A 13472-nucleotide genomic window follows, 5' to 3' on the forward strand; every position below is an offset into this window, starting at 1 on the left:
CCAGAGACAGAGTGGGGAGCAGAACAGGCAGATCGACAAAGTACACTGCTGAGGGGAGCAGCTGGTGGGTCAGGAGAGGTCTGCCACACCCATGTGGGTCAACTCCAGGGTTGCAGATCTAATTGGCACTGAAGAGGATGCGGCTAGCTTACAGTGTTGCATCCTAACCCGTTGCACCACCAGGGAGGGCCATTGTTTGAATTTTAAGGCATATGAATTTTGAGAAGTCTTAAGGAGTAGGAAGCTAAAAAGAATTGGTTACATATTTACTCTTTATTAACTTTGTCTTCAGTAAGTGTATCAAATAAGATTGGCAATTACATTCAGTATGTGGGAACTAGATTCCAGTCCACTTGTTGTCCCATTTGGGCTTGTGCTTCTAGAAAGTCGTTCACTCTTCCTGGGCATTGGTTTCATTTTTTACCAGTAGGAACTTTTAACTGGATCATTGGATTTTCACTTAAGGAAATGTTTCATAGGAGTTCAACAAACCCTCTTAAAATTGGATACCTAACTATGACTATTTATTTTGGGGATGTGGTAGGAAAATTTCCAAAGTTTTATCAAATTGTGAAGAGTGTATGACCAGGAAAATAATTTGAATTATTGTATTGGATAGATTCCATCATTCATTCTAATTTGGATGTTTCAGGATTCTAAGAAAAAGAAAAGTGGGGGCCTCCCTGGTGGTGAAAGTTGTTAAAACACAGCTCCATGAAGCTATCCAGAGTTACCGCAGCATTAGTTCAATTCGTGGTCAGGGAGCTAACCCACATGGCATGGCAGATCTCTCCTGTCTCTCCTGTTGCTCCCATCAGCAGTGTGTTACAGTTGTCTGTCCTCCCCAGTCTGTTTTTGGTGAATCTTCTCACCCCTTGCATGTTTGGCCTGCACCCCAGTTCTTGCATACATAAATTAATAAATCTTTTAAAAAAAAAAAAAGAAAGAAAAATGGATGTCAGACCCATTTTATGCTTTGGCCAGTAGGGATTCAAGTAGAGATAGTAAATGAGTGCAAAGTCCATAAGTGAATAATGTGCTTGACTTCTGTCCCTTGCTATTAAATTCCTGCTCCCTTGAATGTCTCCCAGAAGTGCTTCTGGGAAGATGCATGCTGCTGAGCTGAGGGAGCCACATCACACCCAGAAGAATTGGTCTTAGTCATATGACCATAAGCTGAAGAGTCAGCCCTCAGTTTTTTTTTTTTTTTAAAGATTTATTTATTTGTGCATACAGAACTGGGGTACAGGCCAGACGCTCAGGGGCGGTGAGAGGCTTCACCAGAGACAGAGTGGGGAACAGAACAGGCAGATCGACGAAGTACACTGCTGAGGGGAGCAGCGGGCGGGTCAGGAGAGGTCTGCCACACCATGTGGTCACCTCCGGGGCAGGCGGGAATCGAACTCATGCCGAAGCAGCTTTAGATTCTCAGTGCTGTGCTTTAACCCGCTGCGCCACCAGGGAGGGCCACAGCCCTCAGTTTTTATGTAATGTAACTAATGATTTCTTTTTGTAGTAAATCTCTAGGAATTGGGGATCTGTTATGGTAGCAAAATGGACTAATGCAATCTAGGTGGTACTGAAAACATGGTACTCATGAAATGGTCATGGAATCCTTATTGCTTGATTAAATATGATCAAGAGCATGAATTCTAGTGTCAGAATGCCTGAATTTAAATTCCAGTTCTGACTCTCTAAGACATGGATAAGTTATTCAAACTCTGTGTGCTTTAGTTTTGGAGTTTGTAAAAGTTGGGGCAGGTATAGCAGTACCTATCTCAAAGGATCTTGCGGGGATTACATTCATATATATGTTAATTAGATTATGTATGGTTTTGTGTATGTTTAGTTCTTAGACCTTGGCACATATTGTTCACAAAAATTCAATATTTTCCTGTTTTCATTTTGACAATATAGTTTTTTAAAATACACTTAAAGTTTTATTTTCCCCCCACTTCATGTGTTCTTTAAAGAGACTTTTTACCAAATGGACATTAATTTGTTAGATCAATTTTGTGTGGTGTGCTATAAGCTTCCTGCTTCATCTAGTAGTCCCCTGCATTGGGTGCACCTGTTTTTTTGTTTTGCTTTGTTCTCATCTTCCAGGAAAAAGATGAGCCATGTTTTTGCTACATCTATCTGTTATCAATGACAAAGTACTTTTATGAAGTGTAATTTTTTTTTTTAAGAAAACAGAGAGTGAAATGGAATGTCAGACTATCAAGGACATTCCATTATTAGAGATAGGGAATATATGATGAAGGAAGAGCTGCTTGTATTTAATAGATGTTAAGGATACCTTTGCAATTCCCAGGAGAAAATCTAATGGTCAGACATGGATTCTCACCTTGCAGAAAAATCAGAACCTCTGAAACACAATAAGTCTGTCAGTATAAAAGTTGCTTTTATTTCTCTCTCTTGCTCATTGGTGATGCCTATTCATTTAAGCTGCTGTTATATAACATATACCTTTTTGTATGACTTGCTGCATCTCAATTACGCTTTAGCAGTCCATCATAAAGCTCAATGCAAAGTGAAGATTTTCCTTTTACTCCTTCATGTCTTTGGGCACCAAACCTAAGACATCTATTAGCAATTTACACTCAGTTCCTGAATAGACATTTGTTACCTAGAACTTCTTTCCTAGTTTCTCAGAGTTCTCAAAACATTCACTGCCTCATGAAATGCTTTTAAATCCAAAAATATAGACCTTTCAGCCAGAACTGATACTCCCACAGTACGACCATTGATCGTGTGGGTTTTTATTTTTGAAATATCATCAGATGATGGATTTGAACAGAAATAGGAAATGCATCCAATTTACTAGGTTTAGCTCCATGATGTGTTGCCATTTAATAGGTATGTTTAGCAACACAGAATGTTCTCTGGGAATTAGAGGCCTTCAACTGAGATAGAGAGTCACTGCAGGGAACTTAATGCTATAGTCATTTGCGGGGGAGGGGACACTGAAGATAATATAGAGAAAATAAAACTAGAAGCTAAATTTACAATCTTGAAAAGATCCAGGATCATGCTTTGCATTTTGTTGCCATATTTCTTTGGTCTCATTTAGTATGAAACATTTATTCCATTTTATTTGACTTTGATGGTCTGACGATTGAGGCAAACAGAAATTTATTTTATATAATATTTTTCCATTGGATTCTAATGACTCTTCCTGGTTAGATCCCCCAGTTTTCCATTTTGCCAATAGTTCCCTGACAGTGGCTATGATCATCTCAGGGCATCAGGTTAGGAGGGGCCAGATGTCTGTGTCCTGGCTGTAGGGACATTGACTTTGATCACTTGGATGAGGCACAACTGTTATATTTCCCTGTTTTAAAATGACTACCCCTCCTTTTAATCACCAGTACATCTTATAAAGATATACTTGAACACTTTATGAATAACGTATTTCTCATCATAGTTTTACAAGTCTGTGTACATTTTTTAGAGATGCCATTTATCACAGCAGTTCATTCATATAAAGGGATGAGTTTTTTTTTTTTTTTTTTTTTGCCAAAGCAATGATCTTGTGAGAGTTCAAGTTCAGGAGTAGCTATTGACTAGGCTACATGGAGGCCAAACTCCCTGAGAGCTGAGACAATGAGGCAGCATTATTGGTGACCTGTCTCTTACTCACCTTATCTGTGCCTTTCTATGTCCTCATAGATTTTTCCTAACATTTATTTGTGCAGGATCCTGAATATTTCCCCAAGTCTGCTTCATGATTTCCAAAAGTTGCTTGTCACTACTTGCTGCTCTGCTGGCTTGTAATTTTCATTCCCTAAGAGGAGTTTCTGATTTGCTGAGCTCAGCTGTTAGAATCAGGCTCTGCAAGTCATAAGCAACTGGCAGCCTGTGATGGGATGTTCTGTCAGGGCACCATGCTGGGCCTGCTCAACTGTGACTGGGGAGTTATTAGGGAGAGCAGTTTCCCTTAGAGGGGTGTGAGCCAATGAGCCAGCAAGTAATGACTGGCATGATAAGTAATGTCAGTCGGGACTCCCAACTAGGAAAAATGGCACCAATTGAGAGTTTCATGAACTAACTATTTCAAAGGTGTGAGCAGAGTATAGGGAAGCCATGGGCATAGTACAGCACCTGCGTCTGAAAAACCCACAGAAGCAAGGCAGCATGCCATTACCAGCACTCTGTCTGGGAGTGCTTCCAGAGCTGTTGTTCTTGGGTCACTTAATGTGACTGTTGGGGTAGAGCAAGAGGCTGTTTATGACTTGACCTTTCTTTGTTCTCCTGCCACTGCTTCCCTTAACCAAGCTCAGCTTGGAGCCATAGAGAACAAGAAATCTATTATTAGTGCATCGGTCTTTGAGGGCAGGCATGAGGGTGAGGAGTGGGGATAGGCACACAGGACATTGCCAGTGTAAGAGACTGGGGGAGGGTGCTGGGGAAAGGGTTTCCACAAATATATCCAGAGGTGGGACTCACACAGACCATTCAGTCTCTTACTATGATGAATCTTTCTGAAATGTGTAATAGTATTTTTTGTTTTGAGGATAGGTTCTGATAATGTACACATTACAAACTAACCCACTGGTGGCACAGTGGGTTAAAGCACAGCACAAAGAAGATTAAGCCACTTCCTCATGAGTTTGATCCCCGCCTGCCCGGGAAGAGATCCACATTGCATGGCAGACCGCCCACTGCTCCCCTCAGCAGTGTACTTGGTAGATCGGCCTGTTCTGCTCCCCACTCTGTCCCTGGTGAATCCTCTCACCCTCCGCATCTCTGGCCTGTACCCCAGCTCTGTATGAATAAATAAATAAATCTTAAAAAAAAAAGCCAACTTATCCTCCCTTTGATTATCATAGATGTACCTGGAATGTCTCTAAATACATGTAGTCAAGTGCTGAACAATATTACTGTCTCAAATTGCAATCTTTAAACAATGGAATTGCTACCATTATAGTTGTGTTTTTAATTTAAAGAAAAACAAAATCCTTCATAAAAATTGTGTGTGTATGTATATATATATATATATGTCTGAAATAATAAGTGTGAAATATATATGAATACACACACATATATATAAAGACATAGAAATATATACACATTTATGTGTAGATAGATAGATAGATAGATAGATTAGCTGTGGCTACCTTAGTATTTTTTAGCATTCCTATGAAATGAAAGGCCTAGAGAAGCTTGAACATGTGACTGGACAAGCAGTGGTGGAGAGATGTAATGGGAGTCATCATAAGGGCGGTACTTTGAGAGAGCACCCTGAAGGAGGAGAGGAGAGCCTGCTAACATTGGTTGGTGGCAACATGGTGGTCCCATTGGAGTTTTGTTTAAGGCCTTTCTATAAACAGCTAGATATGGAGAAGCCCCAGGGTACATCTTCATTCCATTTTTCCTTCCCTCCTAAACATTGCTTCATTTTCCACTACTTATCTAAATTCCATCCACACAGGGGCACACTTCAACCCACTGCTAGTAATTCCCATCACTCCAGTTCCTCATATGCATGTATAGTCTTCATCCCTGGGCAGTTACACTGTGGTAAATACATGAATAATTTTTTGCCTTTCATCCTCATAGCCCTCCTATGAGGAAGGCATTCATAATTCTGTGTTTCAATAAGACAAGTGAGGTCAGCCCCTGGCAGCTAGTGGTGGAGCAATATACAGTTCTGGGCATTGGGATTCTACCCAAAGGTTCCAGCTCCTTGCTACCTCACTATCATAAATTCTCTTTGTTATTCTTTTATGTGTGTTACTAATTTATAAACACTTTGTGTTTAAAAGTGACTTATTCTTTGGCATCACTCATTGCACATTTCTAAACACACATCAGGCACCAAACAAATGTGGGGATGGAAAGAGCCCTTCTTCTACTATATATACTGGCTTCTCCCACCACTCTCACACCATCAGTTGAGTTTGGATGCAGCATTCCCTGACTCTCACAAAGAACAGTCAGCTCTTCCAAGAAATGATAAATGGAATGGCATTTAGAAATAGACTGGGAACTCTTTGGCCTTCCTGTTTGAGGGTGTTGCTGATGATAACTACTCTCCGAAGCTGAAGATATGGTACAGGGCCTGCCAATATGTCACATTCTCTATCTTCTTTTAGTTCCCAAGGCCGCTGCTCTAATTCAGAACTTTCTTTCATTGAAGGCCAGACAATTCCCCACCTTCCTAAATGATCACTCTCCCGTGTCTCCTGACCAACCCACTTAACTTTGGGAATAATATTAAGTGTGTCATTCTTTGGACCAAAATTCTCACTTCCTCTTCTTTCACAGAAGAAAATAACACTCCTCAGCATAGCCTACAAGGATGTCCGAGTTTTAGTTTCAGTCCTCACTGCACCTTCAGGCCACATCCAAGTTTTAGTTTCAGTCCTCACTGCACCTTCAAAAATTGAACTAGGTCATGGATAAGAAGACATAATATTGTCAAGATGTCTGCAGGGTATTGCGTGGATATTAACAAACTGATTCTAAAATCTTTATAGAGAGGCAAATGACCCAGCATAGTTATGAAAATCTTGAAGAAGAACCAAGTTGGAAGACTAACACTACCTGACTTCAAGGTGTATTAGAAACCCAGTCAGATTTCTTTTGGTTTCCAAGATTTGTCATAGTCTATCTTGCTTTCCCTATCTTTTCTTGGGTATAATGGACTGAAGGGTAGCCTTCCAATCCATAGATCCACATCCTAGTACCCAGAACCTGTGAACATTACATGATTTTGAAGACGGGTCTTTGCATATGTCATTAGGTCAAAAATCTTGCGGTAAAGCTACCTATTGGGCCCTAAAACCACTGGCAAATCCATACAAAATGATACTAAGGGAGATTTGACAGACCAAAGAGGAGGATGTGATAGAAGCTAGATTGAAGTAATGTGACCATAAGTCAAGAAATGTTGACAGCCACTGGAAACTATAAAAGGCAAAGAGCAAATTTTCTCTTTGAACTTCTGGAAGCAGTGCAGCTCTGCTGACAATTTGATTTTAGATGACATCTAATTTCTTTCATGATTCTGGGACTTGAGAGAAGTTAAATTTCTCTCTTAAAGAAATTTTACTCTTGTTTTCTTAAAGAAAACAAATTTTCTTTGTTTTAATTTCTTATAGCAGCTACAAGACTAATACATTTTTCACTGCCTAGATTTCACTTCTATTATGATTCACTGACTGAAACTTTATTTACTTTTAACAGCTTAGTTCACTTTGATCTCCTTCACAGTGTTCCTTGGTATTTAATGTTAGTAGATATATTCTTTATTTTGGAGTAATAGTCTGTGTGTCTCTCATAGAATTGAAGTCATCAAATATAAATGGGTTAAAAATCCTCCCCATCACCTTTAGGTCCTAAATCAATCAAATTAGGCAACTTAACCTCTGAGACCCTTTCTTTAGCTATAAAATGGTTTGAAATTGTACAAGTAATTAAGAGGTTTTACATGTATTATTTCTGAAATATGTATAATGTGTTTGAGGTAGAGTGAACATTCACCACTGGTAATTACTATTATTAATTACTATGACACTTTGGCACTTTGCACATCCTTCCATGCATTGTAGTCACTTGACCAATCTCTCATCTCCCCTACTGGACCACATTTCTCTTGATGACAAGAGAAGGACTCTCATCTCTGTCCCTCACCCCCAAAATGACTGTCACATGGTTTGCAAAAACATCCATATATCGTGGCCTGATTCTTCCATGTGTAAAGTGGAGAAGGAGCTGAACCAAAGTCATCTTCAAGGCCTCTTCCAGCTCCAACAGTGTCAACCAATTGGCATGTTTGCAATCTCGAAGGTGCTTTGTTGGTCAGGGTATGACACACCTGTGCACGTGTATGTCTGCGGATGGAGAAGAAAGGTGAAGCCAAATAGCCTGATCAGAATAAAAAAGTGGTTGTGAACTCTAGGATGTACTGTGTTGCCCTTCTATTGTTCTCAATTTGTAAATCAGTATTTTTCCTGAATATCATTGTTAAGTGTACAAGATTTAAACTTGAATAGCCTTACTTCAAACCTCCTATCTGTCTTATTATCTGTGTGGCCCTTGGAAAATGACTTAGCTACCCGTTAGCTCAGTTTTCTCATTAGTGAAATAGAACTTGCATAGTTGTTGGGTGGGTTTAATTGTAATTACAGGACTTGGCACATGATTCACACTTGGCAAATATTAGTTATTACCATTATCCCACCATCATCAACACTCTAACGTGAGCAAGGCTAACAGGATTGTTTGTTCATAAACTGTTCTTTGTTCATGAGCTAACCAGGTGGTACTGTGAGAGCCAAGTTTCGCCAGTCTCCATATTTATTTACATGTTCTTGAGCAACTCCCAGCCTATATAGTTAGGACTTTTCTCTATAATAGGAGAGAAAGCTTAAAAAGGGGTAGGTAGATGGGAGAAACCATTGCTTTTAAAAATGTTGCTGCTCATAAGATGTATTAACAATATAGTATATTTCAATGGAAAAGAACAGTTCCATTTTTTGCTTCCAGGTGGAGCTGATAGAAAACTGATTTCAAAGCTGTCTGGGACCTACGAGATTGAAAGTTACTGGTTACCCATTCCTGCCACTAGATAGCGCTGTTCCCACAGCTTTAGATCTTCAGCATTAGTTTAGAAGAATGAATGTTAACTCACAAAATATACCAAGAAGTTTCTCAACAGGATTACTTGGTGTGAAAAGGTACCTCCCAGGATTAAATTAAGAGCTTTTAGAAACAGTTGGTGAATGAACAATTAAACCTTTTTTGTGTTTTCTTAATTCCCAGTAATATGATTAGCCAGCAAGCATAAAATTGATGAAATTCCTCTGAAGAGGGAGATTTTACATTAGTTCTTTTAATGAAGCAACAATCATTTTCTTCACCCACCCTCACACTCCCTTTTAATCCTGAAATATAATCGTCCTCACCTGGGCAGAGGAAACTTTGAACTTACTTTTTAAAATGATTATTAAAGTGATACAGACAAAATGGTGTGAATTTGAATAATACCTAGATAACTGAAATGAATTAAGCAAGTAAAGATACTTCCCTCCATGATTTCACTTTTGGATATAGGAAATTTTTCAGAAATAGCCCTTGGAATTTGAAAAAGAGGTCATATATGTGAAAATAATTTGTAAAATATGAAGTGTAGTGAAAATATTTAATACTATGTCTCATTGAACATGTAGAAATTGTTCATTCTATGATGATTTTTATAATTATCAGATTAAATTGTCTTTTGATAAGAAAATAACAGGGGAGAGAGGGGGAGGGAGAGGAGGAATCAACAGAATTTCCTAGTGAATTGGACAATTTGGAGCTGAGAACTGAGAAGACACAAAGAAAGGAAGAATAGATTGGTAAGATATATAGAAGCAAATGTCAATTAATTTAGGACCAAGTACAGAATGCATCAGCTGCTATTAAAATTTGTGTTGACATGATAAAAGGGAAAGAAGCTTAATGATGGAAAATTTGAAGGTATGAATGGATTTTGCATTTTGCAAAATGGAATAGTGAGACCCAGTTTGTTAAAACCTAGGAGAACTACATTTAGAGGGAATTTTGTGTGTGAGGGAGAGACATGGCAATGCTGAAACTCAGCAATGAAGGGAGACATGTTGGAAGAGCTGTTTAGAATTGTTGAACATTCCCCACAGTAGATTCTAACTTAAGGGTAAAAACTGTCTTTCTTTGAGTATGCCTATTCTTAGCAGTGTTGTTTACTACAGAGGAAATCTCAGAAGAATTTTGGTTTTCATTTTCCCTCCCATCTAAACTCTTTTCTTAAAATTGTGATGCCTTGTGCATAGGATACTCACTAAGAATTGAGTAATGGTTGAAGATTCAGAAACTCTTTAAAAAATAGATGTTGAGAATTTCAGGGTAATTTTTTTCAAATTCTTTCTTCTCTAGATTCTTCCCAGTCAGGAAATTTGTGACTAAAAGTATCTCCATGCAATTGAAACAAGGAGCTAAAACATTATTATTTGAAATAAAGAATGGGAAAGGAGTCATCAGAGAGTTGAGGTTCTATTTTAGTAGCTGAGATGTTAGTATTACTGGATGTTGCTGATCATAACTAAAAACTCTCTAAGAAATAAAGAGAATGATATGAAACAAATGTAAGTAAGATAGTTATCTAAAGCTGCAATAGACATTAACAATGCTTTTATTTAAATACCTTACTATACTTATAGGAAAGTACTCTTCTTAGCATGTATCAAATATTAATGTGTCTTTATGTCCTTTGCATCTACTTTTTTTTTTCTCTTTTCCCTTATAGAGGTGGAGAAATATAGAAAATTAGTAAGAATAAGTGTGTTTGGGTGCTCACTAAAGGTATCTAATTGCCTCATTGCCAAGTGAGGCAGCTCATAATGCATCGTGTTTCCCACAGCATCTCAAGGCTGCATATGGTCCTTTATTGGCCCCCTGGGTACTGTTTGGGGCCTATCTCTTTAAGCTGGCAGTGCCCAGTGGAGCCATCAGAAGCAGTGGTAGCAGTGACTGCTGCTTTACACTTGGCTGCTGTTTTGAATATTGTTGCTTATAGAGTTTAACTAATTTCACTTTTTCTGAAATGAATGCACTGTTTTTTTTTTTTAAAGAAAACCACTATTTGTTCAATTCTGTGGTTTTAAGATATGTAAGGAGAAGGCATCTGGCTCTTTACTTCTAAAACACAGTGGAGAGGAATATTGGATTTGTGGTGTAGTACAATGTCAAGTACAAAAGTCTGAATATTTAGACATACAAATAATATAGAAGCTGGGTTTTGGGGTGCTGAGGATATCAAAATTGGTGGTTTTAGGGAAGCAGCCTTGAAAGGCAAAAATGGGGGCACAAGACCTTTAAAGTCAATACTCGGAGCTGAGAAACTCACACTTCAGGCACTGGGGCTGGGGCAACCTGGGGACATAGAATTAGATCAGCTGAGTATCCTATGGATCTCCAGTATCTGTTGGACTTGTTTCCCTTCACTGGCAGGTCAATGTGTGCTTTTGCCTTCCTGCCTATCTGCTATACCCACCAACCACTTTTCATGGAGTTAGAGGTTAGGCCAGCAATTTCACTCTTAGGTATCTACCCAAAGAATGCAAAAACACTAATTTAAAAGGTTATATGCACTCCTATGTTAATTGCAGCACTATTTGCAATAGCCAAACTATGGAAACTAACTACATCCCCAAAACTAATAAGTACATCAGGAAGATGTGGGTTGTATTTATGATGGAATACTACTTAATGATCAAAAAATACAAATTCTTAACCATTTGTGACAACATGGAAGAAGCTGGAAGAATTATGCTAAGTGAAATAAGTCAGAAGAAAGTAAAATATCAGATGGCAGCACTTATGTGTGGAAAACAGAGAAACAAAACAGAAGGTCAGATAAACTAAGAACTAACTAGAAAGCTGACTATAGGACCAAGGGAGAAGGGAGGACAGGAGGAAGAACAAGGGGAGGCAGGAGCACAGTGAACTATGGTGGAGGACTATGGGTGATTTGGTAACAACACCTTGTAATCAGAGGCTGAAGCCAAATGCTGTTACAGGTAGCACTCCCTGGAAGAGGGGGTGCAGGTGAGGATGAATACCCAGGTGAAGTACAGACAAAGAATTGGTGGGGGTGGAGATTTTGATAGAAGATATAAAGAACTGCAGCAAGAGCCTCTAGGATTCAGTGTCTTTGGGGATAATTCAGTGTTTTCCATGATTCAGAAATTCTGGGGTCAGACATTCCTGCTTCCACCATTCTGATCTTCCAGAAGGCTATTGCAGACCTCAGAAGGACATGGAGTGGCTCCCAGCAGCCAATTTCAGAGAACAAAGGTTGAGCTGTTTTGCAGTAACTGAGTGAGTGAGACTAATCCCAGATTGCTGCTGTTATAGCCTGGAAGGGAAGGTGAAGACACAGATTTGGGCATCTTACAGAGCTGCATAGACGTGGCCATTTCACTTGTCATTAAACTATTGTAGCTGCTGTTTCCAGTGTCACTTGTCTAATACTGTGCTGTTTCCTCTGGCACAGCACCTGTTGTCCTTGCATGTTGGGTACCGGCCTATTGTTTCTGACTGCCTTGTGCTCCATGCCCTCAGGGGTGGGAAGATGCCACTTGGCCCTTTGTTTGGAATATATACTCCAAGTCTGCAGTGGTTGGAAGATGCCATTTGGGAGAGTGGCCTTTTGTTCGGAATAGGCATTCCACATCTTCCATGGTGGGAAGATGCCATGTTGAAGGTCTTTTGTTTAGGATTTCAAAACAGTGGACACTACTTTGGGGTGGGGTAACTGACTAATTGTGGCCTCAGTGACTTTTTGTTTTCCCCCGTTTTTGTTCCCTTGTTGCTAAATAAATCCCATTATTGTTGCTTCCTCAACTTTTGTGACCTTGTAGTTGTGAGAATTCAGACCTGTAAACTATTTGGACACTGTGCTCGGCCAGGGTTTGTGCCTCTTATTGCCTAGTATCAGCCTGAAAAGGGAGATTGTATATACTTCTAAAAAACAAACAACCCCGTAAATCAGTGTTACCCAAATTAAAAAAAAAAAAAAATGAAGAGACCTGAAGCGATAGCTGCATCTAGAAGCTCCTATACTTGATGCAGCTGTGCTTTGCCTGGGGCTGTATCCTCCTCCCATGCTTGTCTGACACTTGCAGATGCAAGTGACATTCTCTCTTCTGCATGGGGTTTTTTTTGACTAGGTTCTTTCCCTAGTTCACCTGTGGTGGTCATGGCATATTCTTTTGCAATGTCTCCTTGTCCTTAGATTGTGAACTCCTGGAAGGCAAGTACTTTAGAATCTGGCTTGGTTCTTGGTGCAGAGAAACTCACTGTTTGCTGAGAACATTCCAAGGGTCTAAATCAGAGTTTTCAAAACTACAGGTTTTTTTTTTTTTAAAAAAAAACTAGCCTTGTTGTAAGTAATAATATCTGTAAAATGATAGGCTTGCAATGCAGTTAATAATTTTCTAATATTCTTTAAAATGAATGCATATAAAAGTTAGAGTCCATTTATGCATTTACCTTGCACACTATTTGTGCTGAATATACATGTCACAGCCCTAGATGACTAAACTCCCTGCTCCTACCTCACATTGACAGCATCACCATCACTTTGCTTCTGTCACAAATGCTATGGATCCTGACCCCTTGCAGCCCGATAGATTGCTCTTGCTTCCTGCAGACCACAGGCATTGCCTACCTTTTTCTGTCTAGAACTAATGGAGCCAACCTCCTATACCCAAACAGCCATACTCTCTGTAGGACCATGATTCTATATGTAAATGTTAGGTTTCAATCTGTGAAAAGGCATTAAAGTTTAATAAGGTGATACAAATGAATGTCAATCATGGACTCCAGGAAATGGAATTTTTTAGGCACAAGTTGTAGATTCTTAAAGGAAGACATTTGCAGTAGAGGGAACTTTTGGCATCTCTCATTAGTTCTATGGGTGAGACATATATAGACACTTTATA

Source organism: Condylura cristata, unplaced genomic scaffold (assembly GCF_000260355.1).
Source record: "Condylura cristata isolate star-nosed mole 26May11 unplaced genomic scaffold, ConCri1.0 scaffold00002, whole genome shotgun sequence".
NCBI classification, from domain to species: Eukaryota; Metazoa; Chordata; class Mammalia; order Eulipotyphla; family Talpidae; genus Condylura; species Condylura cristata.